At 43.2% G+C, this 25,866-nt stretch overlaps 1 protein-coding gene and 1 pseudogene across 2 annotated transcripts in view; one reads left to right on the top strand and one right to left on the bottom strand.

Annotated features, from left to right (window-relative positions):
• The window catches only part of DGKZ (diacylglycerol kinase zeta), a 303,200-nt gene that overhangs the window by 253,470 nt on the left and 23,864 nt on the right, over positions 1 to 25,866 (bottom strand). The window lies entirely within an intron of this gene.
• Positions 14,809 to 15,374, top strand: LOC149456685 (protein peroxidase GPX7 pseudogene; annotated as a pseudogene).

The raw sequence follows: 25,866 nt of genomic DNA, 5'->3' as shown, positions 1-25,866 counted from the left end.
CCCTATTGCCAGGGGGCCCCATGAGTTGTCAGTCCGCCCCTGCTATGGACTATGAGATTTGTAGTGTGCATAGAGCAGCACATATGATTTCAACTAACATGCACTGCTTGTTATAAGAATGGATATGAGGGGGAAAAAAGAAGAGGTTCGGGTTATAGGCAGATCGCCTACAAGGGGAATGTTTTCTTTTAGCAAGTGAGTCGGGCTGCCCGGGCAGGGAAGGGGTCAAACCTGTCTACCGTTTCCCGCACTTTTCTGGGCTCTGCCCTCTTCCCTGTGCTGTAATAAAAACGGGGATGGAACTCTGTTCACACGTCGGTCTGCATGACAGAGGCAAGCCAAAAGGCACAATCTCCAGCTACATCACGGGGAGGGGGGGGTGCTCTTGTCCAGGACAAAGGGTTAACTTAGCAAGACAAATGAAGGAGGATTGCAATTGATATGGGTAACCAACTTATGGCGTGAAGTGTACAGCAGTCTGTTATGAAGCGTGGTGCCTCCAGTAGTGAGGGAGTCGGTGACCCTTTCCCAGCCAGTGTCATAGATATACCATAGTTTGTAGACGCTATAACTTTCACACAAACCAGTCAATATACACTTATTTGGATTTTTTTTTCCAAAGACATGTAGTAAAATACATTTTGGCCTAAATTTATTAATACATTTTATTTATTTATTTTTATTTTTTATTGGATGTGTTTTATAGCATAAAGTAAAAAATATTGGGGGTTTTTTTCAACTTTTTGGTCTTTTTTCATTTAAATAATAACAAATAAAAAACCCAGTAGTGATCAAATGCCACCAAAAGAAAGCTCTATTTGTGTAAAAAAAAATAGTCAATATACACTTATTTGCATTTTGTTTTACCAAAGACATGTAGTAGAATACATTTTGGCCTAAATTTATGAAGAAATTTTATTTATTTATTTATTTTTTTTATTGGATGTGTTTTATAGAAGAAAGTAAAAAATATTGTTATTTATCAAACTTTTGGTCCTTTTTCATTTAAATAATAACAAATAAAAAACCCAGTGGTGATCAAATGCCACCAAAAGAAAGCTGTAAAGCTCTCTTTGTGTAAAACATATTATCAAAATGTTGTTTGGGTACAGCATTGCATGACCGTGCAAGTTCCAGTTTGTGGCGCAGAGCTAAATAGCAAAAAATGGGCTGGTAAGGGAGTAACTTACCAGAGCTGATGTGATTGACAGACTAAGCGGTTCTGTAAAAGTGGCAATTAGAAGGGTAATACAAACCATTTACACTGACAGGAGTACTTACACTGATCAACTTTTATTTATGCAAAACCTTTACCCCAAAAAGGAAATAAAATGTAACTGCTTAAAAGTGTTAGTTGGAGTTTAAAAGGGAACTTTACTCTGTCAATCAGCATGGACTATTTCTAATCCTTATGTTGCTAGCATTAGTAAATAGGAAAGTATATCATATCTACTTGTTTTAACCTTTTGTTTTTGCATCCCTTCATTTACTTCCTGGTTTCCATGCCTAGGCAAATGATGTCATACTTCCCAGGAGTCTTCAGGAAGGGAGGGAGGGTTCTCAGCTCAGCCAATACCTGAGCTAAGGACAGATGGATTCCCGGAGATAACTGCTACATGAATCATCTGCCCTTACTCAAGATGGCCACTGCCTAAAATGCCAGAAGGTGTTTTTCAAAATGATTTCTCAGCAAAATAAAGCATGGAGACATGAATGGATGGAGGAGTTTCTTTTCAATATTACAAATGAATTATATAGCTTTTTGGGTTGGGGTATCCAGATGCAGTGCAGTTCCACTTTAACCACTTGCCTTCCAGAGGATTTACGCCCCTTCCTGACCAGGCCATTTTTTGCAATACAGCGCTGCGTTACTTGAACTGAAAATTGCGCGGTCATGCAATGCTGCACCCAAATGAAATTAATGCCCTTTTTTCCCACAAATAGAGCTTTCTTTCAGTGGTATTTAGTCACCTCTGCGTGTTTTTTTCTTTGCGCTATAAACAAAAAAAGACCAATGATTTTGAAATAAAACAATATTTTTAACTTTTTGCTATAAAACATACCCAGTAACAAAAATTTAAAAATCGAATTTCTTCACAAATTTAGGCCAAAATGTATTCTGCTACATGTCTTTGCTAAAAAAAAATCCCAATGTATGTATATATGGGATTGTTATTTTTATTTTACTATTTATGGCGGCAATCAGCAACTTATAGCGGGACTGTGGGACTAAGGGACTGCGTCGGGTATTCTGACACTAGGTGGGAACTGGCTAACTGCCACTGACATCCCAATGACACTAATACAGTGATCAGTGCTAATAAAAAGCACTGACACTGTAGTAATGACACTGGAAAGGAACATCTGGGGTGATCAAAGGGTTAACTGTGGGCTGTTTTACATTATGTGCTGTGTGTGTTTTACTAGGAAAACATGCTGCCGCGGCGCAGGTAGGGCGGCACACGTGCAAGCCCCCAAATCAGGGATGCAAATCGTGTATATATATATATATATATATATATATATATATATATATATGACTTTGCATAGCCTTGTAGCAGTATTTCTGCTATAGGGTGGGGGGAGGGGGAGGGGGTAACAAGTGGTTAATGGTAGTCAAGTCCATCCAAATCTGCTAGTCTGGGTATATGTAGCGCCCTCTTGTGTTCTACTAGAGTAGTGTAAGTAAATCTATTGTGTATAACTATGTGAACCTGTGATTAAGGTCAGGTTACTACAGGTCAACCTGAATGGCTTAAACAGGTTGGGACTCTATTGCCTCTACCAGGTTCTGGAGGACCATGGAACCTTCCAAAAGCCAGTGGGCAGAAGAGGTAGAGACCTAATCTGCATGCTTATGGGAGTCTAACCAATCCCTGGTTTGGAGGCCTTGGTAGAGTGGGGAGACCAGCCCATAAATATGGGATAGTCAGGCAGTCGGTGGCCAGGAAGGGGACCCCTAGGTCTAGGGGGGCTGGCCTCCAGGTTGGGCTCGGGCTGGCTCAGGAGGGTCCATTCAGCATCTCAGCATTAACAGGTTCAAGGCCTGAGAGCAGTGGTAGCAACAGTGGGTACATCAGCACGTCCAGGGATTTACAAGTGGAGCGACTGCTACAAGCAGCAAGCTATCAAAGGACAGCACTGTGCTTAATCCTTTAACCTTGTCCTGGAAGATCTTCAGAACAGTCAGGAGGGCTGGTAGTGTCTGCAGGCTGGGGAGCATTTCTACAGGGGAGAGGAGACATCTCTAATCGTTAGTGGGGTCAAATCGATGTTCGTTTTCAACAGCAGTGACAGGAAAATTTGAAGGGGAAGAAAGGAAAACTTCTTGATCAAAAGAATTTTCAGCCAGTGCATGTGGTTATCTTTCAAAAATTACATTCATTTTAAAATCGAATGACATTCATCCATTTATGGGAAAGCTGAGAATATTGTTTTTGATATCAGTTAATTACACAGGAAATCACACGGATGCTTGAATTCTGCAAGGTCAATAGGTATATTTCTGTACTTGCAGAAAATGTACTTATCCAGAAAAAAGAAAACTGAGCACAGTAGCTACATGGTTAGCACTTCTGCCTGGCAGCACTAGGGTCTTTAGTTCGAATTCCCACCATGATACCTGCATGAAGTTTGCATGTTCTCCCTGTACCTGTGTGGGTTTCCTTCCGGTACTCTGGTTTCCTCCCACACTCCAAAAACATGCTGGTAGGTTAATTGGCTCCTGTCTATATTGGCCCTGATACGCGTATGTATGAATGTGAGTTAAGCTGGCCATACCTGGATCGAAAATCTTTTGTTCGAATTTCACATTATTAGTGGGTCACAGAAACAGGCGATTTTCGTGTGACCATCGAATTTTGAAAAATGAATTAATTCAATGATGGGAGACTCGTTTGAGAAATATAAACAAAAAAGAAATGCTAATGAGCTGTGACCTGAAAAGAAAAGAAAATTCTTGGCCACGAAAATTCTTTTGTGTAGCAACATGAGGTGAAATTGAAGGCTTGGTTGGTTGAATTTCTAAAACAATGGTGGCACCATCAGATTACAAAACGCACAAAATTTCCCATTTAATAAAGAAAAATTTTCAGAATTTGACCCATGTATGGCCTGCATTAGGGACTTCAAATTGTATGTTCCTTGAGGGTTAGGGACTGATGTGAATGTACAATATATACTATATTTCCAAAAGTATTGGACCCCCCTCCAAATCAATGGATTCAGATGTTCCAATCACCTCCATGGCCACGGTATATGGTGTATAAAATCAAGCCCCTAGGCATGCAGACTGCTTCTACAAACATTTGTGAAAGAATGGGTCGCTCTCAGGAGCTCAGTGAAATCAAGCGTGGTCCCGTGACCACCTGTGCAATAAGTTCATCCATGAAATGTCCTTGCTACTAAAGGACTGTTAGTGGTATTATAACAAAGTGGAAGCAACTGGGAACAACAGCAACTCAGCCACCAAGTGGTAGGCCACGGAAAATGACAGACGTGCACAGTGCGCAGAAGTTGCCAACTGTCTGCAGAGTCAATAGCTAAAGACCTCCAAACTTGATGTGGACTTCAGCTTAGCACAACAACAGTGCGTAGAGAGCTTCATGGAATGGTTTCCATGGCTGAGCAGCTGCATCGAAGCCTTACATCACCAAGTGCAATGCAAAGCGTCGGATGCAGTGGTGTAAAGCATGCCGCTACTGGACTCTAGAGCAGTGGAGACATGTTCTCTGGAGTGACCAATCACACTTTTCTGTCTGGCAATCCGATGGACGTTTCTGGGTTTGGCGGTTGTCAGCAGAACGGTACTTGCTTGACTGCATTGTGCCAATTATAAAGTTTGGTGGAGGGAGGACTATGGTGTGGAGTTGTTTTTCAGGGGTTGGGCTTGGCCCCCTAGTTCCAGTGAAGGGAACTCTTAAGGCATCAGCATACCAAGACATTTTGGACAATTTCATGCTCTTAACTTTGTGGGAACAGTTTGGGGATGGCCCCTTCCTGTTCCAGCATGACTGCACACCAGTGCACAAAGCAAGGTTCATAGAGACATGGATGAGCAAGTTTGGGGTGGAGGAACTTGATTGGCCTGCAGAGTCCTGACCTCAACCCCATAGAACACCTTTGGGATGAATTAGAGCGGAGACTGTGAACCAGGCCTTCTCATCTGACATCAGTGCCTGACCTCACAAATGTGCTTCTAGAAGAATGGTCAAACCTTCCCATAGACACCCTCCTAAACCTTGTGGACGGCCTTCCCAGAAGAGTTGAAGCTGTTCTAGCTGCAAAGGGCGGGGCCAACTCAATATTGAACCCTACGGACTAAGACTGGGATGCCATTAAAGATCATGTGTGTGTAAAGGCAGGCTGACCAATACTTTTGGCAATAGAGTGTATATATGTATTGCGCTGTGTAAATTGATGGCACTATATAAGTACCTGTAATAAATAAATGAATAAATTCTGAGAACTATGTACAGACGTGATGACACACAGATCTCCAGTGCATGCAGTCTGTAATTCTGCTGTGAATGCTGGTTACTCCTTCTAAGGCACCCTAACAGCTTTGACTGACAGTAGCTCCGAGGGATGCGCACTCACGGATATGTTGTGCACTCCTGTACTGGAATCTACCTGCCATAGCTGTTGACACGCACGGCTCTCAGTCCCACCTGCTGAAAAAAAGTATGTTTCAAGTGCACATATGCAAGTCAGCAACATTTATTGACCCCTTACAGACTACATAAATATATCCAGTGGCAAAAAAGATGAGCTTTAAAGAGTATGTAAACCCAACATTTTATATTCTTGATATGTGTCTGCTGTACCATGTATGTATGAAAAAGTATCCTGTTCTATTGCTTCCTTTGTGTGAAATCCATGGTGTTCTTGCCAGTCCCTCTGCTTTCCTATTGAAAACTGACCACACTAGGTATAAAAGCACATCGTGGTCAGTTTTCTGGTTTTCTGGCTGTGCTGACCTGCTCTCCTCCAGTGATCAGACTACTGCTCACATGCCCCCCCACCCCCACCAGCACCGCCATTCACTGAGCAGACGAGTGTGCTGCTTTTTTTCCTCCCCTATCTCTCTGAGCTCATTATGCAGCTAAGAACAGAGGGTAAGTGATCAGTTATAAAATAAAAAAGGAAAAAAAAGATTTTTTTTATGTATACACAAATGTTTTGCTTTTCATTTCTATTTTAAACTGGATGGGTTGTTTTACAAAGTGAGGGTTCACATATACTGTAATGCCCAGCCACTGTATATATGCGTCTATGGCAGCAAGAGCTTGTATGCCGAGAGTGTGCTCCCTGCACCCCCCAGGACACTGACCGAGCTGTCACTGAGCCAATCACAGCAGTCACATGAAACAGAAGCAGCCTGGGCATTAAAGCCCTCTTAAGGTTGTACTTTAATGGTACAAAAAAAACTGATTCAATGTTATTGCACTGCCCTGTTTCACATTATCCACATAGTTCTAAAACTGAAGTGGCACCATAAATTAAACTTGTCAGCCATCACAAATTATCCCCATAATTGGAGGAATGTGTTTACTTCCTATGATCGCCAACTAGTGGCCACAATGCAGTATTTTCCTGCATGGGTTATTTCAGAAAAATAACACATTTTGGCCACTAGATGGCACTGACAATCATTTTACTGGATTATTCGTGAATGTGTGGATCAGTTACAGAGATGGTGAGTATTAGAGTTACTGGAAAGCCAAGAACTTACTCTTTGCTTGGCAGAGAAAGCTTTGTTCTAGTTTTTTGTATTAATCATTATGATGGAGTCACTTCATGGTTAGCCTGTTAAACACTAAGTTCATCTTTGCAGAAACAATAAATGCACATAATTTAGCAAAATTAAAACATGCATTTATTATTGTTTCTTGCTGGAGCCTGGAAAGGATTGCACCGGCGATCTGTGGATATGTACTTTAGCTTTTAGTCCATACCTCTATATGGGCTTTTTGTTTGAAAGTCGGAGGATGTGTCAGTGGACTACAAGAGTGCTCATCAGCATCTCCGCAGCCCATTGCAGCTACAAGTCTGTGTGCCACGGTGGAAGGTGGTACTTGTAGTTTATTCATTCACAGGAATCTGGGAATAAATGATGTGACTGTGTGGGTGGAGCTCCACAGAGCTGCGCTTGTTTTGAAAAATGAGGAGAGGAACCCCCCCCCCCCCACTGTCACCTAAATACAGCACATGTGCCGAAGGTGGACCTATCCATTAAACCTCACTAAGGCTAGGTTCACACTTATGCAATTTGTGTTTGATCCGTTTCTGTGGTGCATTTTGCGTTTTTGATGCGTTTTTGATGTGTTTCACTGTTTTTTCCAACTTGCTGCTGGGCATAAAAAAAACACATGTCAAAAACACATCAAAAACACATCAAAAACACACTACATGTATTTCTGCAGTGGCTCCATTTAAGTCTATTGAACCAAAATGCAACGTTTTGCTTTTAAAAAAAGTCCCTGACCCATTCCAAAAAATGCACCGGGTGAAAAAGCGGAGATGTGAACGTGTCACATAGGAAATCATGTTAAATGGACTGTACTGCGTTTCTGCAAAATGCAAAATGCACAGCAAAACACTTAGGTGTGAACCTAGACTAAGGGAGCCTAGAGAGCCACCTACAAAAATACACTGGTGGCAATTTATTAAAGTAAACGCTCGCCTTTTAAAACAACCCATTGAGTTTAAAGTAGAAATGAAAGGCAAAACATAAATGTAAAGATATAAAAACATTATAAATGCCTTTTCCCCTTTTTATAAGGGATCACACACCCTCTGTTCTCAGCTGCATAAAGATTTCAGGGAGGAGAAACGGCAGAACACTGGTCTTCACAATGAATGGCTGTGCAGGGGGGTTGTGTCAGCAGAAGTCTGATCATTCGATTAGCTCCCAGCACTGCTAGAAAAAAAAACTGACCATGCTGTGCTCTCATGCCAAGTGTGGTCAGTTTTTAATAGGAAAGCAGAGGGACTGGCAGGAACAACAGGAATTTCACAGACAAGGAAGAGAACAAGAGACTTTTTCATACAAGTACATGGTACAGCAGGCACATATCAGGAATGAGAAATGCTGGGTTTACGTGTTTTTACACTGGAGCAGACATAATCTGGGGCAGCTGTGCACAGTAACCAATCAGCTTCTAGCTTCAGCTTGCTCTGATACGTTTTGAAAATGAAAGATAGAAGCTGATTGGTTTCCATACACGGCTGCTCCAATTTTGGTCAATTCCACTAAATGAAGTCCATGAGATATCCAGCCTGACCTTTCAATTAAAGTATAAGTAAAGGCAAAACTTTTTTTAGAGCGGAGATGGATTAGAACACCTGTCAGGTTTTTATTGCTAACTGTGCCCCTGTTAGGGAAATTTACTGTCTCCATTTGTCCTATTTATTGTGATCGCCAAAAGTAGAAGTGAACATAAATCCTACATTTTTGGTTGTCACCAGAACAGGAATAGAGGGGAAATCTTCCAGTGGGGACACTAGTTCTGGTGACACTTTGGAAGGATTTTCTCTCACTTCCTATCTTGGCAATGGGAGAGGAAGTGAAGGGAACACAAGGAAAATATACAGGGGTTGTAACCCTCTTATTTTATACAAACGTTTTAAAAAAAGTTTTGCCTATAGTTCAACGTTGATCCTCTAGTACAGCGGTCTCCAAACTTTCTAAGCAAAGGGCCAGTTTACCATCCTTCAACCTTTACGGGGGGTCTGACTTTGGTCAGTGGGTCAGTCCTGGCATCAGTGGGAGTAAACGATGCCCCATCTTTGGTATTAGGGTGAGTAATAGTGCCCCATCATTGGTATCAATGGAAGAAATAGTGCCCCATCATTAGTATCAATGGAAGAAATAGTGCCCCATCATTGGTATCAATGGAAGAAATAGTGCCCCATCATTGGTATCAATGGAAGAAATAGTGCCCCATCATTGGTATCAATGAGACAAATAGTGCCCCATCATTGGTGTCAATGGAAGAAATAGTGCCCCATCATTGGTGTCAATGGAAGAAATAGTGCCCCATCATTTTTATCAATGAGAGGTATAGTGCCCCATCATTGGTATCAATGGGAGAAATAGTGGCCCATTGTTAGTATCAATGGGACAAATAGTACCCCATCGTTAGTATCAATGGGAGGTATAGTGCCCCATTGTTGTTATCAATGGGAGGAATAGTGCCCCATCATTATTATCAATGGAAGGAATAGTGCCCCATCATTATTATCAATGGGAGGAATAGTGCCCCATCGTTATTATCAATGGAAGGAATAGTGCCCCATCATTATTATCAATGGGAGGAATAGTGCCCCATCGTTATTATCAATGGAAGGAATAGTGCCCCATCGTTATTATCAATGGAAGGAATAGTGCCCCATCGTTATTATCAATGGGAGGAATAGTGCCCCATCATTATTATCAATGGGAGGAATAGTGTCCCATCGTTATTATCAATGGAAGGAATAGTGCCCCATCGTTATTATCAATGGAAGGAATAGTGCCCCATCGTTATTATCAATGGAAGGAATAGTGCCCCATCATTATTATCAATGGGAGGAATAGTGCCCCATCATTATTATCAATGGGAGGAATAGTGGCCCATCGTTATTATCAATGGAAGGAATAGTGCCCCATCGTTATTATCAATGGAAGGAATAGTGCCCCATCGTTATTATCAATGGAAGGAATAGTGCCCCATCATTATTATCAATGGGAGGAATAGTGCCCCATCATTATTATCAATGGGAGGAATAGTGCCCCATCATTATTATCAATGGGAGGAATAGTGCCCCATCATTATTATCAATGGAAGGAATAGTGCCCCATCATTATTATCAATGGAAGGAATAGTGCCCCATCGTTATTATCAATGGAAGGAATAGTGCCCCATCGTTATTATCAATGGAAGGAATAGTGCCCCATCATTATTATCAATGGGAGGAATATTGCCCCATCATTATTATCAATGGGAGGAATAGTGTCCCATCGTTATTATCAATGGAAGGAATAGTGCCCCATCGTTATTATCAATGGAAGGAATAGTGCCCCATCGTTATTATCAATGGAAGGAATAGTGCCCCATCGTTATTATCACTGGAAGGAATAGTGCCCCATCGTTATTATCAATGGGAGGAATAGTGCCCCATCATTATTATCAATGGGAGGAATAGTGTCCCATCGTTATTATCAATGGAAGGAATAGTGCCCCATCGTTATTATCAATGGGAGGAATAGTGCCCCATCATTATTATCAATGGGAGGAATAGTGCCCCATCATTATTATCAATGGAAGGAATAGTGCCCCATCGTTATTATCAATGGGAGGAATAGTGCCCCATCGTTATTATCAATGGGAGGAGTAGTGCCCCATCATTAGTATCAATGGGAGGAATAGTGTCCCATCGTTAGTATCAATGGGAGAAATAGTGCCCCATCATTAGTATCAATGGGGGAATAGTGGCCCATCAATGTTGTCAATAGGAGGAATAGTGCTCCATTATTGGTGTCAAAGGGAGAAATAGTGCCCCATTGTTAGTAGCAATTGGAGGAATAGTGCCCCATTGCTGGTTTCAATAGGAGGAGTAGTGCTCCATCATTGGTGTCAATAGGAAGAATAGTGCCCTATTTTCGATATCAGTGGGAGATACTATGCCACACTGATGCTTGCAATGGGAGGAATAATGCCTTGAAAGCCGTATAAAAGCAAAGAAAGGGCCGCATCTGGCCTCCGGGACGCAGTTTGGAGACCACTGCCCTAGTATTCCTTGTCACCTATCCTTCTGCATCAACTGTAGAATTATTACTGAATTAATTCTGTGCCTGCTTCCTCTGACTCATGAACAAAATAAACCAAACTAATAAGATTGAAATTATTGAGTTATTTATCTATCATACCAAATTAAAACCAAACACCATCCACTAGTGGAACATTTGATGTACACTTACCAGCATTCTTTTTTTTTTTCTCTAAAACAAACATAAAAAAAATAAAAGAAAACTCTCTAGCAACACACACCAAACAAAGCATGTGCAGACTTGCTACTGCTGCTTTAGCTATGGCAGATGGATTGCGGACTGTAAAAGAAGGGGAGGATCAGAGAAAACAGGATCAAACAGCCTTTTTACACACTGCAGAAGATTAACCCCTTAGGTTCCACAGTGAGTATAACAAGAATGCTCCACTGCAAATACTTCATATATATTACTGTTGTGGGTTTAGTAACACTTTAAAAAAAATCTGATCTGAAAAAAATGAATTGATTCTGACCTTGTCGCTTTGTTGGATAAACCCTACTGCTGTCTTATTTGCATTGCCAACTTTACCCCCAACTTTAAATTCCACCTGATAACAATCAATGTGCTACATGGATCAATAGACAATCTGTTCCGGTGTAGCTCTAAAATATATCAGAAAAAAAACCCAAACTACCCGATTCTTTTATAGAGAGCCTCCTCTGGAGCCTTTTTTCTCTTCATTAATTGGGTACACGACGTGCTCCTCTCCCCCCGTTGATATTTAAATGACAAGTCAGCCACACAGCTTTGAGAGTTTATATTTAGCTGTCTGATAAACATAATTCATTAGCAGGATCCCTTTGAGAGCAGGAGGGAAGAAATACGACTGATTAGAAGCAGGTAGAAATTCAGGTTTGGAGGAAGTAGGTAGGAACAGCTTCTGGGGAATTGATGAAAAGCTGCTGGCAAGAGAGAGGAGAGCGAAGGGCAGCTTGACAAAAAAACACTTGAATTTCAGGACTTGAGAAACACAACTTTTGTGTACAGTTCATCGAGGTCTTAAAGTGAAAATGTAATCAGGTCACTTGTAGCAAGGTTGTTGTACGCTAGGATCCATAAAATACAAGCCCCTACATGCACCATACCCCCTTCTGAATGACCAAATTCAGCATTGGTGTGTAAGCAGGGGTTAGTACCCTTTTAAGGTGACCTCTCCCCCCCCCCCCAGGTGGGTACTGTTTGTGGGGCTAGTCCTTCCCTTTATAATCAGGGGCCAGAAGAACTTAAGTTACATAGTTACATAGTTAGTCTGGCTGAAAAAAGACAAACGTCCATCCAGTTCAACCATTAAAAAAAAAAGTTACAATCCTATATACACAGTTGATCCAGAGGAAGGCAAAAAACCCAGCAAAGCGTGATCCAATTTGCTCCTGCAGGAAAAAAATATTCCTTCCTGATCCCCCGAGAGGCAATCGGATATTCCCTGGATCAACTTTACCTATAAATGTTATATCCAGTTATATTCTGTGTATCTAAGAAAGAATCCAGGACTTTTTTAAGGCAATCCACTGAGCTGGCCAAAACCAACTCTTGAGGGAGTCTATTCCACATTTTCACAACACTTGCTGTGAAGAAACCTTTCCATTTTTGGAGATTAAATTTCTTTTCCTCCAGATCTAAAGAGTGCCCCCTTGTCCTCTGTGATGACCTCAGGATGAATAGCTCTACACCGAGTTCACTATATGAACCACTGATGTATTATACATGGAGATCATATCCCCCCTTATGTATTATACATGGAGATCATATCCCCCTTATGTATTATACATGGAGATTATATCCCCCTTATGTATTATACATGGAGATCATATCCCCCCTTATGTATTATACATGGTGATCATATCCCCCCTTATGTATTATACATGGAGATCATATCCCCCCTTATGTATTATACATGGTGATCATATCCCCCTTTATGTATTATACATGGAGATCATATCCCCCCTTATGTATTATACATGGAGATCATATCCCCCCTTAAGTATTATACATGGAGATCATATCCCCCCTTATGTATTATACATGGATATCATATCCCCCCCTTATGTATTATACATGGAGATCATATCCCCCCTTATGTATTATACATGGAGATCATATCCCCCCTTATGTATTATACATGGAGATCATATCCCCCCTTAAGTATTATACATGGAGATCATATCCCCCCTTATGTATTATACATGGAGATCATATCCCCCCCTTATGTATTATACATGGAGATCATATCCCCCTTATGTATTATACATGGAGATCATATCCCCCCTTATGTATTATACATGGAGATCATATCCCCCCCTTATGTATTATACATGGAGATCATATCCCCCCTTATGTATTATACATGGTGATCATATCCCCCCTTATGTATTATACATGGAGATCATATCCCCCCTTATGTATTATACATGGTGATTATATCCCCCCTTATGTATTATACATGGAGATCATATCCCCCTTATGTATTACACATGGTGATCATATCCCCCCTTATGTATTATACATGGTGATCATATCCCCCCTAATAAATTCAGTTCCTCTAATCTTTCCTCATAGCTGAGCTCCTCCATGCCTCTTATCAGTTTGGTTGCCCTTCTCTGGACTTTCTCCAGTTCCCCAATGTTCTTTTTGTGAATTGGTGCCCAAAACTGAACTGCATATTCCAGATGAGGTCATACTAATGATTTGTATCGGGGGAAATGATATCTCTCTCTTTGAAGTGCAGAGGTTGATGGGAAAAAGTACAAATTAATTTGGAACAATGTTACCAAATAGGATAGGCGGACATTATCAGCACAACACGAGGCAACTTGATTTTAAAAATGTACTTATTTTACTTCCACATAAGTTAAAATTTGAATAAAAGTTAAATGCAACACCATCAAAACATAAAATGTCTGCTGCTAACGAACACCCAACCCTGAGATGGAGCTTGACACCAAACACTATATATAGGATGTGTAATCAAACATAGTAGTCTCAGTGACTGAATACCATAGTATCAGTTTGGGTCCTCTAAATTAGTGTTCAAAGCATCTTGAGTCAACACGTTTCGCAAAGAATACCCGTTTCCTCAGGACTGGTTGGGTGGGTGTTGCTGCAAGCTTTAGAATACAACAATAATATAAGTATACAAAATATACAAATATTAATCTCAACCTACATTATACATATTTGAAATGTTCATAGCATGCTTGCCTGATAAGGACATGTGTAGGAGATGGATGGTTAAAAAGGTTCTGGGGGCGGATGCAGGAGCAAACAAAGCGATGGAAAGAATCACCCCAGGGATGGACACCAGATGGACTATTAGGTGGACCACAGACCATACAGATTTAGATCTTGGAGAATCAACTAGTTAAAACACAAAATACAACAATATGGTAGGCAATATGATATGTATTATCCCAAGTAGAAGATATTACACCATTCTAAGTTTTCAGCTCACTGCATATCATGGGACTAAGCCGCCAGTTCAGTGCAAAATGGTATACATATATATATATCTACTACTTGGGATAATACATATCACATTGCCTACCATATTGTTGCATTTGGTGTTTTCACTAGTTGATTCTACAAGATTTGAATCTGTACAGTCTGTGGTCTGCCTACTAATCCGACTGGGGTCTATCCCTGGGGTGATTCTTTCCCTCTCTTTGTATGCTCCTGCACCCGCCCCCAGGATCTTTTTAACTAACCATCTCCTCACATATCCTGATCAGGCAAGCATTCTATGAACATTTCAAATATGTGTAATCTGTGATGAGATATGCATATTTGTAAATTTCATATACTTGTACTATTATTGTATTCTACAGCTTACAGCAACACCCACCCAACCATTCCTGAGGAAGTGAGTAACATTCGTTACTTCGTTGACTCATGAGTTTGGAGACACTGCGGATACCAATTTTAGAGGACACATACTGATACTAGTTGTAGTGGAGGGGGGCCGCTGTCCGTTCATTCCTCCCGGTGCACAGTAGCTCCGTGTACGGTACCCGCCATGTACCCGGCTGTCCTCTTCCTCCTCCTCCTGGCCAACTCCCTCCAGAAGGAGCAGGACTTCTACACCTTCAAGGTGGTGAATATCAGGGGCAAGCTGGTGTCTCTGGACAAGTACCGGGGATCGGTGTCACTGGTGGTGAATGTGGCCAGTCAGTGTAGATACACAGATGGTCTCTACAAAGCGCTGCAGAAGCTCCAGCGGAACCTGGGGCCTTACCACTTTAATGTCTTGGGATTCCCATGTAATCAGTTTGGACATCAGGAGCCAGACACTGAGTGTGAGATTGACCAGTTTATCAGGAAGCAGTACAATGTGTCCTTCCCCATGTTCAGCAAGATAGCTGTCACCGATATTGGAGCCAATGCTGAATTCAAATATCTGACTGAGTCTTCCGGCAAAGAACCAGACTGGAACTTTTGGAAGTATCTGATTGGTTCAGATGGTAAAGTGGTGAATGCATGGGGTCAAACCGTTTCTGTGGAAGAGATTAAGCCACACATCACAGAACTCGTGAGGAAGCTGATCCTGAAAAAGAAGGATGAATTATGACACCTATTTTGCCTCCTCTAGACAGCTCAGGGAATAGGACGCTCATTTCTGAAATGCAACATACTGCGTCTGACCAATCAAATCATCCAATTTTATACCAGATTACTGCCAGTGGGCATTACTGATTGGCTTCTGCCACCCCCCTCTGTCATGCCCTCCACTGGCTCCCGATTGCCCAACGTATTAAATTCAAACTACTAACACAGACATACAAAGCCATTCGTAATGCTGCCCCAAACTACCTCACCGACCTGATACCCAAATACCACCCAACCCGTAATCTTCGCTCCTCACAAGACCTCCTACTTTCTAGCTCTCTGGTCTCCACCTCCCACGCCCGACTGCAGGACTTCTCCAGGACTTCCCCCATCCTCTGGAACTCACTACCCCAATCCATGAGACTGTCACCTACCCTCCTCACCTTTAGGCGCACCCTGAAAACCCATCTCTTCAGGGAAGCCTACCCCACCCTCACCTAACTGTCGATCTCCTCCACTCCTCCTACCACTCCATCCCCCACAGCCACTTCCTCCTGTACCACTACCCCCTCCCTCTTAGATTGTAAGCTCGAAAGAGCAGGGCCCTCTAACCCCTCGTGTGCTGTTTTGTTACTGTATTGTCTCATGTTCTGTCCCCCACTATAATGTACAGCGCTGTACAGCGCTATATAAATGCTGTATAATAATAATAATACTACTATGTTATTCAGCCACTTATTTGTGACTACTATGTATGATTATTATTATTATTATAATACAGGATTTATATAGAGCCAACAGTTTGCTCAGCGCTTTACAATATAACAGGAGACAATACAGCAACAATACAGTTCAATACAAGGGGGTTAGGAAGGCCCTGCTCCTAGGAGCTTACAATCTAAGAGGGAGGGGCGGGTGGTACAAAAGACTGGTAGGAGGAGTAGAAGACTCCATTATTAGCTGAGGGCAGGATAGGCTTCCCTGAAGAGATAGGTTTTCAGAGATCGCCTAAAAGTGAGCAGAGTAGGTGATAGTCTGATAAATTGGGGTACAGAGTTCCAGAGGATGGGGGAAGCTCTGGAGAAGTCCTGGAGATGAGCATGGGAGGAGGAGACAGGGGAGCTAGAGAGCAGGAGATCGTGTGAGGAGAGGAGAGTACAGTTTGGGTGATATTTGGAGACAAGATCGGTGATGTAATTTGGGGCAGAGTTATAAATGGCTTTATATGTTATTGTTAATATTTTGAATTTTATCCATTGGGCAATGGGAAGCCAGTGGAGGGATTGGCATAGAGGGATGGCAGATACAGAACGGTTAGTAAGGTGGATGAGTCTGGCAGCAGCATTCATGATAGACTGAAGAGGGGATAGCCTGCGATGAGGTAGGCCAATGAGGAGGGAGTTACAGTAGTCAAGGTGAGAGATAACAAGGCAGTCAATAAGTTGCCTAGTAGTTTCCGAGGACTAGTTTACACGTCCCATATATAGTGTGTTTGGTGTCAAGCTCCAACTCAGGGTTGGGTGTTCATTATCAGCAAACATATTGTGTTTTGAAGCTGTTGCATTTGTCTTTTATTCAAATTTTAAACTTATGTGGAAATAACATATGTAATCTTTTAAAATCAAGTTGCCTCGTGTTGTGCCGACAAAGCCCACTTTTCTTATTTGGTAACATTGTTCCAAATTAATTTGTACATTTTTTAGGATGTGGCACACTGATGGTCTCTATATTTTTTGTTGATGGGAAAATATTGCTACAGAATCCCATTATGCAAGGTTGCTGCCCAAGAAAGTTTACCCTTGGGGTAGGCCTGGTATAGAACCCATCTAAGGGAACCTATACTGAGGAAACTGGAAGTTCCGGTCGGTATCCGCAAGTTGAATTTTAGTTGTATAGTGTTGCTGATGCCAGGGGAAAGAGGCAGAAGCCTATTTGCTTTGGAAAGAACTGTGCGCTCTCTTCCTGTTACATTGAAAAGGCTGAATATGTGGACATTCCTTTATTTCTGGAAATGGGATTTGGTCTCAGAGAATGCAAGTAGCCAAGATGGCAGAGTTACTTCAAACTACACGGGTGCAGTACCCAATCACGTTCCTGTTGCAGGAAGATGGTGGAAGGTGCCCTATGCCAACATGACTGTTGCTGGTGGCGAATTATTGCCCTGCTTAGATGTGGAATGGAGTTTTTGTGATGTAGCAGCGCTGAACCTTATGGAGATGTGTTATAGCACAATGGGTGGTTTAGGGACCTAGAGGCTGCTCACCAGCAACTGTGGGATCTTGCTGGACCCCCAGAGGAGTTTATCGAAATTTTGAAAGGATGGGAGTGCTACACAAGCTTGTATAGACCCTTCCAAAGGTCTATTCAAGCTTTAAAACAAAAATCTTGTAAAAGGTCTATCCAAGCTGGTGTGGCACTCCCATCCTTTCAAAACTTCAATACCATGATGTGGAAGGCAGAGGTCTAGCAAATGCCAACTTTCCATCCTTTCTGGGTGAATGGACCACACATCCTACCAGGTCCAACCACCCCCACGTCAAGTCATCACAACCTTCACTTCCTGATTTGGGAACCTTTCCTGCCTTTTGAGAGTACACTGAGCATTGGCACTTCTATTGCACTTCAGCGCTTTCTTCTATAGGGGGGGGGGGAGCTCTTCTGAACATTGAGCTATCTCTGTCTGAGGAATTAAATGAAATGAAAGTGTTATTTACTATATAACACTGACTTACCCTTTTCTTAGAACCCTTGTTCTAGCAAAAGGTTTTGTGCTGATAACGATGGATTGGCCTTTAGATGTTACTCTGAAGATCATGGCTTGACAATGAAATAAGGACTCTGATTGGCTGACAGGGGCTATAACAAATGTCTTTAGTATTACACTTTTCACCCATTGGCCCCACAGTGAGTGTTTTGGACCTAAATAGCTTTGCATGTTCGAACAATTTGGCAGATGTCTTGTCATATGAATATGTTAGAATGTGGCGGCTCCTACTGAAGGCAACTTTATAGGTCTCTCAGGAAAAGGGTTACAGTAAACCTGTATTTAGTAACAAACCTAATGTATTCATGAAGGAGTGTAGGGAAGGAAGACACTGATATACCCTACTACAGCCCTGTGTTCTTCTATAATGCATAGTCTGGCCTGGGGTCTCTTTAAGTTACCCTGCAGAACATTCTTCCTTGTGGCAGCTTGTTATGTTGTGTTGCCGTGGTGGGAGCTGCAGAGCTATGCTTACCAGGAACTAATCTGTTACAGGCAGGGCTGCCTTTAAAAACCATAGGGCCCCATACAGCCAACCTAACAGGGCCCCCTAAAAAAAAAAACAAAAAAAAACAACAGTATACTAGGCATCAGATATGAATGAACACAGTGAGTGATTGGTACCGATCACTCCTTGCGTTCATTCAGGAAAGGAAGGGGCTGTTAAATGTTACATATTCACTGGACCCTTTACTTACTCTCCATCCTTTTTTTTTTTTTTTACTCTCCATCCTGAAGGATCCTATTGTGTGCTTGCAGCTGCCGATAGGAAGGAGAGGAGGGAAGCCGGCAGCACTGCAGGGGTGGGGGCACGGTCAGCAGAGGGAAATATATGGTGCACATGGAAGGTGATGTGTGCAGCAGGGGGGGGAAATGACCGGAACCGATCCCCTGTGTGGCTCTCTCTGCAGCAGCTGAAAGCAGGTGGGAGAGAGAGAACCAAAAGCCAACTTTCAGCTGCTGCAGAGAGAGCCATACAGGGGATCGGTTCCAATAATTGCCCCCCCCCCCCCACGCAGCTAAACGCTAATGCAAAAATGATTAAAAAAGCTGAAAAACTCACGTTTTAATGTGACTTTACACAGCTATTGTTACCAGCGTTATCAAAACAGCCCGTGTGCATGGAGCCTAAAAAGGGACATGTTGAGAGAAAAGAGAGGGCAGAGTCACCTGTAAATATTCTATACCTGCAGCCAGAAAACCCCCCAGCATATTATCCTAAGTGTCCATGCACATATAGACTGGATTCAACGTTTTTTTGGCTGGGATGTTTTTTGGTTGGAAAAAAAGCCAGGACTAATGGGTTTCTAGAGGAGTTTTTTAACTGTAAAAACAGTCTAATTCTGAAAAACGTGGTAAAACGCAGTAAAACGCAGTAAAATAACCGCACACCAGCGTTTTTGGATGTTTGACCAAAAAAAAATATTTTTTTTATAAAAACACTAAAAACCGCAAACGTGGAAACACGCTAATGCCAAACCGCTAAAAAAAGCTGAAAAACTCATGTTTTTAATGTGACTTTACACATCTAACATTACCAGTGTTATCAAAACGTCCCGTGTGCATGGAGCCTAAAAAGGGACATGTTGAGAGAAAGGAGAGGGCATAGTGACCTGTAAGCAGGGGCAGACTGACAAATCGTGGGGCCCCCGGGCAATAGGGGATCATGGGGCCCCTATGTCCTTGCCCACACCCAAAAAATCCTGTGAAAAATCCAATGAAAGGTACCAGGGGCATCTCATGGGGCCCCAGGGGCGGACTGACAACTCATGGGGCCCCCGGGCAATAGGGAATCATGGGGCCCCTGTGTCCTTGTTGTAGCAGAATACATACATTTTGGCCTAAATTTATGCCGAAATTTAATTTTTTACATTTTTTACTGGAGATGTTTAATAGCTTTTTTTGCTTATAGCACAAAAAATAAACAACGCACAGGCGATCAAATACCACCGAAAAAAAAGCTCAATTTGTGGGAAAAAAAGACGTAAATGTTGGTTGCAGCGTTGCATGACCACTCAATTGTCAGTTAAAGTAACGCAGCACTGTAACGCAAAAACCGGCCTGGTCAGGAAGGGGGGGAAATCCTCAGGAGGGCGAGGGGGTAATGTGGCGGCAGTAAGGACTGCATGAATCTGCCACGTGTCGGTAATGCTTACCTGAATTAGATGCAGGGAGTTCTTATGGAAATTACCACCAGAAAAGTGCCAGCATGATTTTATTGAATCCCCCTGACAGGGGCGGACTGACAACTCAATTCAAGTGGAAATTATTGGAGTGGGGATGTCTACTTCAATGATATCAAGCTTCCAGATGCCTCAACCAGGTATGGTATATGCCTAGTTACATTGGTCCAAGTTGGACCGTTGTAACTAGGTATAACACAGGGGTGGACTGACCATTTGGAAACTCATGGGGCCCCTGGGCAATAGGGGATCATGGGGCCCCTGTGTCCTTGCCCAAACTCAAAAAAGCCTATGAAAAAGGTACCAGGGGCAGGGGCGGACTGACCATTTGGAAACTCGGGCACTGCCCAAGGGCCCTGGGATAAGTAGGGGGCTCCATGAGATGCCCCTGGTCAGGGGCGGACTGACAACTCATGGGGCCCCCGGGCAATAGGGGATCATGGGGCCCCTGTGTCCTTGCCCAAACTCAAAAAAGCCTATGAAAAAGGTACCAGGGGCATCTCATGGGGCCCCCTACTGACCCCGGGCCCTCGGGCAGTGCCCGAGTCTCCAAATGGTCAGTCCGCCCCTGTGGGGCCCCCTACTGACCCGGGCCCTCGAGCGGTGCCCGAGTGCTCGAATGGTCAGTCCGCCCTTGCCTGTAAGTATTCTATACCTGCAGCAGAGAAAAATCAGGTCTCCCCCTTTCTGCCAGACAGGGCTGTGCTGTGTGTCAAAGCTGTGTAAATGTCAGAACTACATCAACAGAAATACAAATCCTTTTGGCAGGTAAAACAGCTCTCCTCTATAAATTTCATCTGTGCATTGAGTTGTTTGAATAGAGATTATCATTAGGTGCAGTGAAAACAAATTAGTTACAGCTAACAGGCTTCAAACCAGCAACATGGAGCTGGAAGGGGCAAGATGAATAGTCATGGTGTGTTTATCTCGCAGGTAATGAAGTTGATTAGTGGCAGAATGCAGATCTCTGCTAGGATACCAGATAAGGGGCAGAGAATCTAGGGCAAGCACATACACAAACACAAGCACTCAGCAGGACCTATCATAAATAAACACATCTCCCACACTGTACATGCTAGGGCCAACCGTAGACATCAGATGATGGTCATTCTTACATCTATGATCCATATGTAGTGCTACCCTCGAAGGAGCCGCTTGGTAATTTGGGTTCTCTGTTCTGTGCCTGGACTCCAAGAACAGCCTCAGCCCTTCTGACTCACCTGTTTGAGCGAAAGTTACTGCAAGCACTTCTAAGAACATGAGTGTAGATACCTGTGAGTTAGCACTAGGAAATATTATTATTATTATTATACAGGATTTATATAGCGCCAACAGTTTGCTCAGCACTTTATAATATAACGGGAGACAATACAGTAACAATACAGTTCAATACAAGAGGGATTTCAGGGCCTGATCCTGGGAGCTTACAATCTAGGAGATAAACACTATTTTGTGGTAAAGGAACTCAATGTACTGCTACGGGTCAGAAGAAATGCTGGTTTGAGCATAAATAAATACACAGAAGGTAGGTTGAGACACAGTATAATTGCTATTCCAAGGTAATTTAGAATCAAGTTCTGTACTACTAGACTGGAATGAACACATAAACCAGCATAGTCAGCAATAAACAGTGAATATAAGCATTACCTGCAATGTGAATAATAATACTATACCTAATCTAGAGTGCACTTTAGGAGAGAAGGATAGGCTATGGTGCAATATCCCCTGAGAGGTGAAGGTCTTTGTGGAGCAGCTGTAAAGGGCAGTACTAACTCTTCAGCCGGCTAGTGTTGGGGCCCAGTTTTACCATTGGTGTAAATTAGAAAAGTTCTAGTCAAGCCTGCACACAGCAATAAGGCTACTAGATGGCGGTATGTTTAGTTCCTAAAAGGCTCAGTCTCTCTAGCAGCAAATAGTAAATCCCCACAGCAGAAGCTCACCAGAGTCAGTGATATGGCAGCTCACCATCTGGTCACACACAGCAATTAGGCCACTCTCTGCTCTGTACCCAGGTGACTCTGGCTGTGTGCACACCAAACTCAGCACTCCAGATCGTGCTCTGGCTGCCATTATGCAGCATTGATGTAGCACACTGGACAGCAACGTGCACTCTCCAGTCCCCCTCAGGGCAAGAGGAAGCTGTGTCCTGTACAACTTGAGAAAATGCAGTTATTTCCCCTCCTCCTGGCAATCTCCCTCTGGAAACCGCAGTCCAAAAGCTATGGATTACAGTAGAGTCTCTCTCCTCTGGACTACATTTCCCACAGTGCAATGCTGCCTGACTCAGTATATTGAAGTCTTCCTGCTATGCAGCTCCCTCCTCTCACTGATAGAGCTGTTAAAGTGGTTCTAAAGACTCAAGGTTTTTTACCTTCATGCATTCTATGCAGAATCCTCCCAACCCCCCCTAATACTCACCTAAGCCCCTTCTCAATCCAGCGATGTGCACTGGAGTCTTAGCTCTCCCGGGACTCCCTCTTCTCATTGGCTGAGACAGAAGAGGGAGCAATTGACTCCTACTGCTGTCAGTCACAACCAGTGAGCCAATGAGAAGAGAGAGGGGGTGAGGCCGAGCCGTGGCTCTGTGTGTGAATGGACACACGGAGCAGCAGGTGCCTTTATAGCAAGCTGCTTGGAGGGAAGGTTCTAAAGACTCAAGATTTTTAACCTTCATGCATTCTATGCATGAAGGTAAAAAACTTTCTCTGTGCAGCATCCTCTCAGCCCCCCTAATACTCACCTAAGCCCCCTCTCAATCCAGCGATGTGCACTGGAGTCTCAGCTATCCCAGGACTCCCTCTTCTCACTGGCTGAGACAGAAAGAAGAGCCATTGGCTCCTACTGCTGTCAATCACAGCCAGTGAGCCACTGAGAAGAGAATGGGGGTGAGGCAGAGCTGCGGCTCTTTGTGTGAATGGACACATGGAGCAGCAGGTGCCCTTTTAGCAAGCTGCTTGAAGGGAGGGACCAGGAACGCCGGCGGGGTACCCAAGAACAGGAGGGTTCGGGCTGCTCTGTGCAAAACCACTACACACAGCAAGTAAGTATAGAAATGTTTGTTATTTTGTTTTTTTTAAAAAAAGCCTTTAGAATCATTTTGACTAGTTCAGCAGCAGCTGCAGCCAGTGTTTTTCTCACTCTAGTCTTACCCGAGCACCTTACTACACATACAATAATACATATGGTACAAACAACTGTTTAGGTGGAACTTTACCCATAACAACCTGATCAAAAATAATGTTCTCTAGCATGGAACATACATTCCACATTAATAAATATGTGTGTGCTGTAAATTGCCTCCAACATTATTCTCCTTTCTTCTTGCTGGAGGATAAAATTTTGCTGAAGCCCAGAGCCCCTGAGCAGCAGTAAATCTTTAGGCTGTCAGAGATCAACCTCTGCAGTTTTGGCACAGTGCCGAAAAACAGAGAGTAACTGAGCAGGTGCAGAGCAGGGTGAGACAGTGTATTACTGGATTTTAATCAGTATAGCCACCTATTTTTAATGTTTTACGTACCTATTCCTGAAAATGAAGCCAGCCTGAAATGATCTATCAGGACCTAAAGCTCCACTTTAACAAACATGCACATTTGTATCGAGAAACTGCATGCTAGTGCACGGCGGGAAGAGAGATCACTCCTGTTCCATTTCAAATGCTCTTTTATGCATTTACATACCTCTTTAGATCCAGTCTAATAGTATGGTTACTTGCTCACTTGGCACCATCCACAGACAGCTTAACTCTTCAACACAGAAGTTGAGTCCAATGCAATCTACTTCAGCTAATTGAAGTACAGAGGATGTTTTTCCAGTCTTTAGAAGTGTAAGGAGTGTAGTGCTTATCCCCAAAGGGGCCACTGACAATATACCCAGCTCTCCCACAGTGGGACAGAGGCCGCAAGGCACAAGTACAGTTCCACGTACATCAACAATTCAGGCTCGGTCTAGGGGATGTCTTTGCTGAAGAACTCGAAAAGAAGAGGGGTTTAGGGTCACATGATACTCCAAAATGGAATGAACAATTAATCAGAGAACAAACTTCTTAGCGAAAACAAAAATCCTTACAGGAGCAGCACACACTATAGTCCCAAATTAGGTCTTACCTAAGCATCGCAACCATGACATGTGTTTACCCCTGGTCCCTGCCTCAACGGCAAAGGGGAGGGGAGCGATCGAGGGGTAAAATGCAGCTAAACCCCCAAATGCTAGTGTAAACAAGCCCTAAATGCCTCCCTTGTGTAGACATTCAAAAGACTAGAGACTGTTGCTGGGCACCACTATGCCATCAGCCCCAACAGACTCAGAGCTGCCACTCTATAGAGTTCCCCTTCACTCCTTCCCTGGCAGTTACAAACAAGGTTATGAAGAAATGTGAATGAAGGGGTAGAGGAGCTGGGTCAGCACAGAGAGAAATCAGCCACTTCCAGAAAGGACAGGGCTGTGCTGTGCAAGGATACTGTGTGAACCCAGACTTGTCATAGGCATCCCATGCTGAGTGTCAGTGGCAGGCGAGGAGAGAAAGTGGATTTGAAATCCCCACCACTTTCTTTCCTCTCCTTGCAGCAGTGACAGTTCGGGCTAGATGGCATCTGACTGGTCAGCGGCAGTACGAGTACTCATGAAAATACTCGGTATCGGTATCACTGCTTCCCTAATGAATTCCATGCATGGATATTTTATATCAGGGGCGGACTGGGCCCCTGGGCAATAGGGGATCATGGGGCCCCTGTGTCCTTGCCCAAACTCAAAAAAGCCTATGAAAAAGGTACCAGGGGCAGGGGTGGACTGACTATTTGGAAACTCGGGTACTGCCTGAGGGCCCGGGGTCAGTAGGGGGCCCCATGAGATGTCCCTGGTACCTTTTTCATAGGCTTTTTTGAGTTTGGGCAGGGACACAGGGGCCCCATGATCCCCTATTGCCCAGGGGCCCCATGAGTTTCCAAATGGTCAGTCCACCCCTGTGTTATACCTAGTTACAACGGTCCAACTTGGACCAATGTAACTAGGCATATACCATACCTGGTTGAGGCATCTGGAAGCTTGATATCATTGAAGTAGACATCCCCACTCCAATAATTTCCACTTGAATCTGGTTTCTGAACCTTGCGGCTTCCCTGCTGAGTACAGGAGGTCTACCGCTAGGCATTCTCTGATTGGACGAGGGGGAGAGTGTGACATCCCTGCCTCACTTCTCCACTTGTCCAATCAGAGAATGCTTTGCATTCATTCAGAAGATACAAAGCATTCTCTGAATGGCACCAGTGTCAAGCGGCTGACTTCTTGTGTTCAGAATGCAGCAGGGCAACTTAACTTAGAACCCAGAAGCAAGAGGAGACCACTGGAGTAGTTGTCCAATTGCAAGAAAAAGTATGTGAACCCCTTGGGATTACGTGGAGTTTTGCATGAATTGGGCATAAAATGTGCTCTGAACGTCATCTAAGTCACAACAATAGAAGAACACAGTCTGCTGAACATAATACTACACAAACATTAGATGTTGCCATGGTTTAATTGCACATAACATGTAAACATTCACAGTGCAGGGAGGAAAAAGTATGTGAGGCCCT

Source organism: Staurois parvus, unplaced genomic scaffold, assembly GCF_062004578.1.
Source record: "Staurois parvus isolate SC_StPar_1 unplaced genomic scaffold, SC_StPar_1.0 ptg000350l, whole genome shotgun sequence".
NCBI classification, from domain to species: domain Eukaryota; kingdom Metazoa; phylum Chordata; class Amphibia; order Anura; family Ranidae; genus Staurois; species Staurois parvus.
The sequence above is the reverse complement of the archived record's forward strand: the minus strand, read 5'-3'. Positions and strand labels throughout refer to the sequence as shown.